This window comes from Alligator sinensis, unplaced genomic scaffold (assembly GCF_000455745.1).
Source record: "Alligator sinensis unplaced genomic scaffold, ASM45574v1 scaffold1592_1, whole genome shotgun sequence".
Taxonomy (NCBI): domain Eukaryota; kingdom Metazoa; phylum Chordata; order Crocodylia; family Alligatoridae; genus Alligator; species Alligator sinensis.
Window position 1 is genome coordinate 30,206 of NW_005843788.1, and position 10,893 is coordinate 41,098.

The 10,893-nt window shown below is 53.3% G+C and overlaps 1 long non-coding RNA gene across 1 annotated transcript in view; it reads left to right on the top strand.

Moving 5' to 3' along the window:
- Nucleotides 1-8,395, top strand: part of LOC112548935 — a 9,911-nt gene extending 1,516 nt beyond the window's left edge. Inside the window, exons 2-3 of the long non-coding RNA XR_003092419.1 lie at nucleotides 3,441-3,514; nucleotides 4,768-8,395. This is a non-coding gene — a long non-coding RNA (uncharacterized LOC112548935). The remainder of the gene's footprint in view (nucleotides 1-3,440; nucleotides 3,515-4,767) is intronic.
- Nucleotides 8,396-10,893: the final 2,498 nt, after the last annotated feature.

Below are 10,893 nucleotides of genomic sequence, written 5' to 3' on the forward strand. Positions count from 1 at the left end.
ACTGATCAGTGTCTCTGAGGAAGGCTTAAAAAGCTTCTGACATATGCAGCAGGGGTGTGGGGGAGGCGGTATCACTCCCAGCCACATGCAGCAACCAGCAAAGCCCACAAGCATGGGAAATACCCATAATGGATCATAGGCACAGCTACTCCTAGACCACCTAGATAAGCCAGAGGCAAATCAGCATCTTCCCAGAGGCAGAATTAAGTAGAAAAGGAATAGCTGGTCAGAGAGCTATCTAACTGACAGTGCCTGCTGGGACAGCTCTTGGGTTGGGGCACTTGCCACATCACTAGTAGCTGAGGGCTGTCTTTTAAGTCATCATGTAGCTTGGACTGCCCCCCCCAGGATTCAAAGCAATTGCTCTAGGAGACGCTCAGTCCTCAGGCTCTTTATAAATGTCACACTTCTCTTCCCATTCATTAATGCAATGGGGCAGGTACAGAAGAAATCTATAACTACTGTGCTATGAATGTGAAATAGTTGTGGCTGTGCCACAGATGCTGGCTGCTATCAAATGCTTATCGAGCTCGTTGATGCTGCGCATGTTAGTCCCTGCACAGGGTTATAAATGTAGTTGAAAGGGAAGGGGAAAAAAAGTCTGTCTTCTCTCTGGTTTCTCAGCCTTCTCCCCTGAGGGCTGCTGTTTTCAGTCTCTCTGCCTGATCTCTCTGTTTATGTCCTGCAGGAGGGCTTCGAGGATGCTGACCCCAAGGGAAAAAGGGGGGGAAAAAACCCCCACTGTCACTTGAAGTTGGGAAGTAACTTTTCTTCCTGTTTTCTACCGGGGCGGGGCCACCCAGGTGTGTAATGTTGTGTTCTGCAAGTGTAGTCTTCCTCGAGTTTAAAAACCAGCCGGAAGTGATGCCGACCCATTAGGATGTCGACATCTAGTTTGTTTCCAAAGATGACTCGCTAAATCAATTCAGGGGCACGGCGAGCGTGTCTAGCTAGGAAAAAGAATTATGCCGCACGTTAGGGACAGCATCGCTACTTGGAGAGCAAGGCTAACACAGTGGGCGGCCAAGGGCTTGAGAGTCTCTTCTGCCTGACCCCCTTGTTGACCCAAAATGTTGTGGCAAGTTAAGGGACAAGCTGTGTTACGAATTGCTGTTGCAGCCTTTCTCCTGTCTGCTGGTCGTGGCTTGGGGATTCATCCCTTGAGCACTTCTGCAGGTCTTTGTGATGCCCGGACAGAGAGGTTATCCGTAAAGGGCCTTGAAATGGAACCCCGCCCCCAAGTGTCAACCTCCTTACCCAAGGCTCACGCCGAGGTGGCTGCTGGGCCCCGCAGTGTGCTAGAGATGGGCATGGGACCCTGCTGGGAACGCCGCAAAATTGGGGTTTTTCCTGTGGGCTTAGGCTCGGGTTTGAGTAGAGGCTTCTTGATCTCTCTGTGGGTTTTTGGTTTTTTTTAAAGGGAGAAGGTGAGTAACTTATAAGTGGGCCCCGCGGTGTGCTAGAGATGGGCATGGGACCCTGCTGGGCGCGCCGCAAAATTGGGTTTTTTCCTGTGGGCTTAGGCTCGGATTTGAGTAGAGGCTTCTTGATCTCTCTGTGGGTTTTTGTTTTTTTTTAAAGGGAGAAGGTGAGTAACTTATAAGTTACATGTTAAGGTAAAACTTAGGTATGAGGTTTTATTGTCATGAATATTACACACACACACACACACACACACACACACACTGTAATTATTATTATATTTATAAGTTGCTAGCGCATTGGGTAGGAGGAAAAGCACGCTTTACTTTGTTTTATATTATTATTTGATGGGTTTTGGGAATTCCACCCGGTGTTCAGGGTGGCAAGATACTTTTTTTATTGCGTTTTTAGTTTTGGGGTTTTTTTAATTAGTTTTGTTTAAGGTTTTGTTTTTTATGATTTTTTTTTTTTCCTTTTTATTTTTAGGGGATTTTTTAATTATATGAAGTTTTTAGTTTTATTACTTTTTACAGGTTAGAGTAAGCTTAATTGTATGTTGCAAAGCAGGGTTACTTTGGGCTTTGTTGAAGTTTTTTATAGTTGTTATTTTGGGTATTTTTTTAGAATAGTTAGTTATATAAAGCAGTTTTAATATTTATTTTTAGCAGATTAGCAGATGTATTAGGTTATATTTAGGTGGTCTTTGGGTTTTGTGAAGTTGTTTTTTGGGGGAGTGTTAGTTTGGCATTTTTTTAGAGGTCTTTTTGGGATGGGTTTTACAATTATTTCTTGACTGGTTGCATTTGCATATATTTATGCTGATTAAAATTGTATAGGGTGATATAGTTGTTGACGTAATTTGTTAGATTTTTTATTTGTCAATATAGCCTTTGGGCATAGCAAGTAAGTATACACATTAAAAAATATAAGATAATGATGTATAATTATATTATATTATTATATTACCGCTCTCATCCATCTACCACACAGCACAGAGTAGCACAGCTCCAGGCAGCTCCCCACAACCTCCCTGGCCGGTGGCAGCCTTGCCCTGTGCCTCAACCGTAGACTCCATCCCACAACCCACGAGCCGCTCCACATTGTTGCCACCCACCAAAGGCTACAAGTCATCCCCTCCCTCTCCCGCTCACCCCTGACACCTAAATACCTCTTTCCCCCCCCACCCCGACTACCCACCCTGATGTCCAACAGCCACCATCCACCCTGCTCACCCCCAAAATGAGTCCCTCCAAAAGGGGCACACACACAGCATATCCTCCTCCAAACAGCACCCACAGGAGCAGGGGCTGCCATGCAGCACCCCATCCCACAGGCACCCATTCTCCAGCCACAGCACACACGGGCCTTTCATTCGGCACCGCCTCAGCCTGCCGTTACTCGCCATACAAACTGGGGGTGCCCTAGGCCACCAGGCCCCCTTCCTCCTTCAGGGGCACACAGGCACCACTGCCTCAACAGGGTTGGGGGGGGGTGGGGCATTCACTGCTCTCCTCTCTTACACTCCTGCCAGGTTCTCAGCAGCCCTGCTGACTGCCTGCACACCTCCAGCTTCTGCAACACCAGGGCCATACACCACAGCCGCCTCCCTGACAGGCCCGCCAACCTCAGCACACCTGCCCCACTCACAGAGCCACCCCACCTCACAACCTCCCCACCCAAGCTAGCTCCCCTCCCCCAGTGACTCCATGCCAGGCTGCACCCTGCCACAAGCCCCCTTATCTGACACCTGCAGCCACAAGGGCCAGAGGCCCACGGTCACCCTGCTCCCCCTCACCCACCAGCTCCATCCCGCCGTCCATCCCTTTCTACAGCAGATCCTCCGGGGGTCTGTACGCCAGGCAGGCCCCTATCGCAGGCCAACACCAGGTCCACACAGTTCTTGAGGCTGAAGGTGCAGAACAACAGACCTCCATCTCCATCGACAAACAACGTCTTCCTGCCCAGTTGGGATGCCCCGGAGTTCCGGAAACTCTCTGCGTACCTCTCTCATTTTACAGGCAACAGCAGGTGACCACCAGGTGCCATGGGCTGCACGTGGGAAGGCTCGCCGGGAGGCAGGCATCACGGACAGGTAAGGAAGAGCCAGAAATCATAAGTGTGAATCTGTTGATGCTTGCGTTGGTCTGTCTGACATTTGGAGTCCCAATTGGAGTCCCAATACTTTCCTCTCCAGGGATCAGGGGGTGACCCATAGGAAACGTCAGCAGACCCTGGCACCAGTAAGTACTTCTGGGGACTGGGTCAGGAGCACCCACCACCCCTGAGCTTTCATGGCTTGGATGATTATGGCCCCCCTTCTCCGACAGGCTCGGCAGTCATTGGGAAGGCCCAGAATCCTCCCCATTTTGGTCTCTGCCACATTTTCTGGGATGAAGGATAAGGTGCGCGCATCTTTTTGCCCCGCACAATAACTTGTGTCTCAGAAATCCAACCCGGGGAGCTCAGTAGACTTTGGTCTAGGTAACGTGAACACAGGCACCTGAAGAAGAAGGAGAGCAGAGAGCATACTTGTGCTGCCCCAGAAACAAAGGCAGAGGTGACCATGACAGCTGGCTCCGCCGCTTGCCAGTGTGGCAAAAAACTTGAAGGGCGCCGTTCCTCGCTAAGTCGGTATTGACACGGCGATTGGTTGATCTTGCTCCGTAGGGGTCTTGTGCCTGGGAAGGAAAATCATGCACGTGGGAAAGCTCTGCAGAAGTGGCTGCCACTGTATTTTCATACGTTTCTTACTCGACCGCGTCACATTGGGGGTATGGTGTCTATGGGCTGGGTTTCCAGCATTTCATTTGGGGTGCCCAATGGTGAGACCACCACTTTCCTGAACAGGCAAGGACCTACGATAGCCGGCCTCAGTGTTAGTCATTTGGATCCAGCTGGCGCCAGTCTGCCTATTAGCTCATGCAAGAAAGAGCTCGCTCTAAACTTTGAATGAGAGAAAGAATTTGCACGCTAGCTCTACTCCTAGAAAATAGAAAGGGCTTTTCTCCTACTGGATGCATTCACTTGCGCGACAGCCAAAACAAAGTCCCTGGCCTCGTCCTGGTACCCTGCGGTAGGGAATGTCAGGGAATGCCGGGCACTGATTGGCACCAATGGAGACTGGCTGAGGAGACACAGGCGCGGGGGAAGAGTCACAACGTATCGCTTTCCATGGGGAATACCCAGGGGCATGCGACATTTGTGAACCATTCGGTTGGGAAAACACTGTGACTCTGGGCATACATTGCTCATCATCATGAGGGATACGTGGGAGCCTGTAGCCTAGGATGGCATTCATGGGGTGTTCAAAAAAAACCCTTTCCACCTTTTTTTTTTTCCTCGCAGAGATGACTCATCAGCTGTGGGAAGTCACATGGAAGATTGGGCATGTGCTTGGAACCCTCTGCAGTTGCGGGTCAGTACGTGGAAGCCTCGGCAACTGTTCTCAACATCAGCGAGACGCAGAGCTCCCTCGTTCTCAGGCCCCATTGCCTGAGGGGCCCCGTGAGCCCCACTCACCGAGGCCCTTGCAGGGATGGGCACAGACACTTATAAGCCACAGGCTTGGTATACTTGCCACCGGGGCACCAGGCCTAGTGTGCCAGTTGATGCCTGCCTCTTCTGGTTTGTTCCTCCTCTGCTTTGCCCCTTCTTAAGTTTGGCTAAGCTCAGGGCCCCTTGCCCATCAGCATGGGTCAAGAACAGATGTGGGGATGGACAAGTTCTGAAAGCACAGCCTCCGCTCTGACTTTCAAAGGAAAGGCGGCCATTCCCAGGCAGACAGGCCTTGGCTTTGCCCACCTACCTCGTGCCGGCCAGGGACAGAAAAGGAGGCAGCAGAACCCACTGCCCTGCAAATGGAGGCGGGGGCACCAAGCACTTGGAAATCAAACAGGAGGCCACACAGCAGACCCGCCTGGCTGGGTGACCCTCTGGGGGATTTTGCTCGGCAAAAAGGAACAAGCTCCCACTTCCAGAAGCAATGACCTGCACAAAGCTAGAAGGCCGCTCACTCGGTGCCCTGGCACAAGCACGCTCACGGGAGGACAGCGCGCTGGGCAGCCAACGTCGGGCCCTGTAAGCTGCGGCAGCACACAGGGACAAGCGCTCCCAATACCAGAGAAATGCGAGGCTACGAGGCTGTCCCTGGGCCCAGCCACCAGCAGGCAATCCTCCTGAGGGTGCCTCTCATTGACAGCAATGTTCCACATGGCTTCGCTTTTTCCAGGAAGGGACAGCAGCTCGGGCTCCCACAACCAGGGCCCTCTCTCCTTCCCGACCTGCCCCAGACGCAGCTCATGCGTGCCTTTGGACAGCGGAAGCTCATTGGGGCCACAGGTGACTTCCTGGGCATCGTGTTGTGACTCCTCTGCAAGGACAGCCAGCCCTTGGGGGCTGGGCCAGAGGTGGCAGAGCGGCAGCTGGGCTCACGGCCTTGTGCCTTTCAAGGGCCCCGGGGGCAGCCCCATGTCTCAGGCTCGGACTTGGGCTTGAGCAAGTCCCGGGGGAGGGCGCAGTGAGGGATGCCCTGCTCCACCCTGCGGTGGAAGGCAGAACCTTGCTCTGGCTGCGCAAAACCCTCTTGGAGCCCCGGGCGATGTCAGTGCCGTGATACGCAGGAACTGGCATGCTCAGTAGGCAAGGTTCTTTGAGCAGGTGGGAGATCTTGTTTTCGACCAGACAAGCAGCTTGAAAAAAGGTCTTAGCAGGCTTTCTGGCACAGCCCCCCTCCTTCAGGCCTGGGGAGTCCCTGCTGGTCTGAGGCCACACATAAAGAGAGAAGCTAAAAGCACAGCAGGGTGCTGGTGAAAACGGAGAGCGACAGGCGCAACGACGACAGGGGCCATGGGATCCGGGGAACATGGAGAATCCACCCCGCAACGCCTGCAGGCCCCCAGCCCTCATAACTGCAGGCTACAGTGATGGGCTGAGCCGCCTCACTTTTTACAGGAGCCACCTGGGACTGGAAACCAAGGGACCTGCCCATGACCAGGACAGCTCCCAGCCAGCCCTGGGCTGCACGAGGGAGCACAAGGAGGCTGCAGGTGGCTGGGGACTGTCCGGTTTCAGGCCATCTCCCACCAGCTCAGGACAGCACATGCAGACTTCCCTGCGCAGCCCTGGGGTGACTGGGAGCTGTCCTGGTCACAGGCAGGTCCCAGTCTCCTGCCTCAATTGGGTGACTGAGGCGCGGGGCGTGGAAAAAGCTTCAGCGGGGTGGGGGTCAGTCCCAGCCCCCTACTCTTATCCTCTGGTGGGGCAGCCAGCAGCAAGTGAGCTGTCACACAGGGGATCAGGGTAAGGGGCTGGGTCCTGCCCATCCCCTGCAACTCTTTCCACACCCTGCACCCCTGCTCAGGGAGCAAGGGTAGGAGCTCCCCTCTGCCAGGTCAGGGGGATGTCGGCCCCACCCCAGCAGCAGACAGCACCCCAGGGCCCAGAGATAAGCATCTCGGTGCTCCCTGCCACCCCCCTGCGCTAGCCTGAAGCTGGCCCTGGTGTCTGCAGGGGCCCATTACTGGGCTGCGGGTACCTGGGTGCAAATCTGCTCCCTGCTCCTTGCATGTGTCAATGCCTGCCCAGAAAGCCTTTTTCCGGCTGGGCTTATGCAAGCGTAACTTGGAGACAGAGTAAACACATGTGCAGACATGCCCGCTCCTCATTAACTACTGCGTGGTCAGTCTGCTACCTACATTTACAGGTAGTAGGAAAGCACACAGTAGCCTGTGTTACCACACAGTCCCCGCTGCACGCATTTACAGAGCGACCCTTTACTGTGCGGTAGATTGGCCTCCCGTGCACAAAAACACCTTGTGTATCCGCACCTGCTAGATACATGTATGTCTGCGCTGCGGGAGTGGACTTACCCAAGCGAGCCAAGGCAAAGGAAGCAGCCTAGAGGCATCAGGAGGGTACTCTGATCTGACTTCTTTATCCCCCCGTCCTTTAAAGCTACCATGGGCATCTCTTACCTGATGCTGCATCGTGCAGAACAGGCGCATCCTGACCTGTTGGTCTTTCCAGACGATGGATTCCCTGTTGACAGTCTGTTTAGAGAGCAGGGCGTGGTATTTATCCCGGATGCCAGGCAAATTTCCGGAGACAGCATCTCACATTCCAGAGTTGCATGGAGATAAATAACAGCAGCGCTGAAAAAAGATGAAGGGACCCATGTTTTTCCATAAATCCCAGCAAGTAAAAGCTACATTTCTCAGGTACCAAAAGCCATCCCGCAACTCTACAGACACATTTCGAGGCAGGCCTGTCGGTTAGGCACCGTACAACTTCCTTCCCATTGGAAAGTCACTTAATGAATTGTCTCTTTTCTTCACCGTTCTACGTCCATTACCTCTCCAAACAGCTGCGGACCTTCACAGGGTGTGGTGAAAGTCTGCTCGTTAGCCCAGCTGAAATGTTCAATGTTTAAGGTAAAGCGACGTTGCGAATAGGTATACGTGTTTCAAGGACAGCAAAGGGCCCAAGGGTACCAAGCTGGGCCCGACCCACCCGATTTGCCTACTAAGGTAAGAGGATGGGCTCTGCACATGTGGGCGCACTGTCGGACCTTGACTCAAGCTGGGCTTTTGCTACGGTCTCCCACAACATTCCCACAGGCGAGCCGAGAAAGTCTAGGTTGGATAAAGGGTCTGGAAGGCGGACCAAAACCTGTCCGGATCGTTGCGTTCAGAGGGTAGCAGTCAATGGCGTGATGTCCGGTGGGCGGTCAGGATCAGGTGGAGTGCCTCAGGGGTCAGCTCTGGGCCCGTTTGGGTCATTATCTCCATCGGTGACCTGGAAGATGGCATAGAGCGCACCCTCAGCACCAGGGCCGGCTCACAAGTTTTTGGGGTCCCCTGGCACGAAGAAGGCATTGGCAGTGGTGTGGGGGTGGCAATCACAGGGGTGGGTGAAGGTGTACCAGGGCCCTGGGTAAACACAAGAGTGGAGGCCCCCTCCCACTGTGGCACGGTGGCAGGGGGATAAGGGCCCCTTCCCTTCCTAGAGCTGGCAAGGGAGGCTGGGGAAACCCCTGCCCGGCTGTGGGGCACATGCCCACCACTTCTCCCTGCTCCCCACCCCCACTACAGCCAAATGTACACATACACGGGGCAGACAAGGTTCTCTAGGTAAAGCTGATATCTTTTTGAGACCAATGACATGGTTGGAAACAGTTTTCTAGCCAGCTCTCCAATTTAAGCACCCTCGATCAGGCCGAGGAAGCTTCTGCGGTCGGTGCATGCTCTTCCCGGATGGAACAAGGAGTAAAGACACCGGAGGCAGGCCTGCATGCAAGCCAGTCAGTGACAGTGTAAATTGAGGAGTCGGTGGCTGAGAGCCAGCAGGTCTCGTGGAACCGGTCCTTAAACCGCTTGTTACCGAAGGAGTGAATTTGGTCTGAGACGCTACAGACATTGTATAAACACTTCAAAACACAGGCTGCCTTGCCAGCAACAGCCTCCTAGCCAGCATGGATGTTACCGTCTTATATTTCACCATCCCCTGCCAGGACAGCGTGCCCCGCCTATCTCCAAGAGCAAGCTGGCGACTCAGAGTACAGATCCAACGATACGACGGAAATGCTATGCTTCATCCTCGCATGCAACAATTCCACTTTTAACAAGCACCGCTTCCTCCAGGCCGTGGGCCCACAGGAGGCCACCTTGTTTATGAGCCACCTGGAAGACTTCCTCAAAGACTGCGCCATCCTACCCTTGCTGTGCTTAAGCCAGATCAACGGCATCTTTGTCGTTTGCACCAAAAACTGGCCACATCTCCAACTGAGTTCCATCAGATATGCGGCGGTCGTCGCCCCTCCGTCCGACTGTCTCTCGCGGACTCTGGCACCGATGTCTCCTTTCGAGACACGATGATCAGCATCCCGAATGATAAAATACATCCATGGCAGATGAGGAACCCATGGACCAATGTCCATGTCTGCACGGAACCGGCAGTTGCCCAAAACATGCCACAAAACCTGTTATACCCAGCCAAGCCCTCAGGTAGCACGGAATTGGCGCTGAGGGAAACACCCGGGATCGCCACCTCACAGCTCTTAAAATGGCGTTCACATGGCAGAGACACTACGCCAGCAAGATAGCTGCATGTTTGAAAGAGCCGCCCAGATACCACGTGACCAATGGCTGCAGTGCAGAAGGAAAGCCCCGAGACTCATGCACTGCAGGTTATGACGTATCACCGCTCCCTCAAACCTACTTGGAAAATCCTCAAACCATTGCCGCCCACACTAGAAGGAGACCCTATTCTTCCTGAGATCTTCCCGGAGCCACCTGTCCCGGCCTCCCGACAAGCACTGAGCCTTGCAACCCTCATCGCCAAAGGCAAACTTCTTGCAGCCCAAAACACACCAAACTGGTCCAGGCCATGCCATGAAATGCAGTGCAAAGCCTACCAATGTATCTCCACTGCCATGACTGCTACACGCCACGACAGAACCATAGTCCTTCCTGGGTCTGACACCGGCACCCCCAGAAGCATTCACTATCTCGTCCAGCACACCAAATGCCCCAATGGCAAATACGTAGCAAGGACCAAACAACAACCGCGCGCCACGGTGAACACACGCCGGAAATCTATCTGAGGCCGGAGTACCCGGTGACTGGTAGGGGCACGTTTCTCATGAGAAAACCGCTCCCACTCCAGTCTCGCAGGATGAATTCTCCACAGGAACATGCAAAATGCTTTCCACAGACGAGCCTACAAACTTCACTTTGTCAACCTCCTGGATACAACAACTCCTGGCCGAAACACAGAAGCAATGCAAAGTTGTAGAACTCTTGGTTCCAAAATGATCCCTTTATGAGACCAACTGGGAAATCTCCAGAAACCCGTCCTTTTTGGTGAGCTTTCAGGCTCCAAAGCCCTTCATCAGGCTCTGAGAAAAGTATAAGTGGTAAAAAGTCCCCATGGGTAGGAAATACACTTCATTTGGGCACAGAGGCAGTTGGACGTGGACAGCTGTCCCTCTGGGTCCAGCTTTGTCTTGTGATCTCCCAGTTGGTTTTGTAAAAGGGATCATTTTGGAACCGAGAGTTCTACTTTTTGCATTGCCTCACATCTACAGACCAGCACAGCTACCGAGTACATCCCGTAAACACGGACGATGCCGAATTGCAGCCGATGTTGGATTTTAAACTTTGTGTCAGAACAACAAGCAAGGTTTTCTTTACCTCCCCACCTGCTGTCTGACACAAGGAATTTTACCTACTTGCCATGCCAACAAGAAGCTCGGCACAACTCTCAAAGGTAAAGCTACCAAGTACACCCCTGGACTAAACACAGACCTGGGATTTATGACACGCTATAAGCTGCCTGACATCCGACTCCACAGGTACCTCTTCACTTTCCCCTGCTACATTCATCCCCCTTCCCTAGCCCCACCCCACCACTGTCCTCAATGCACATCTCCACTGCCTGCCCTTCTTGCTGCAGACCAGCTGCTGGCCTCTTTAC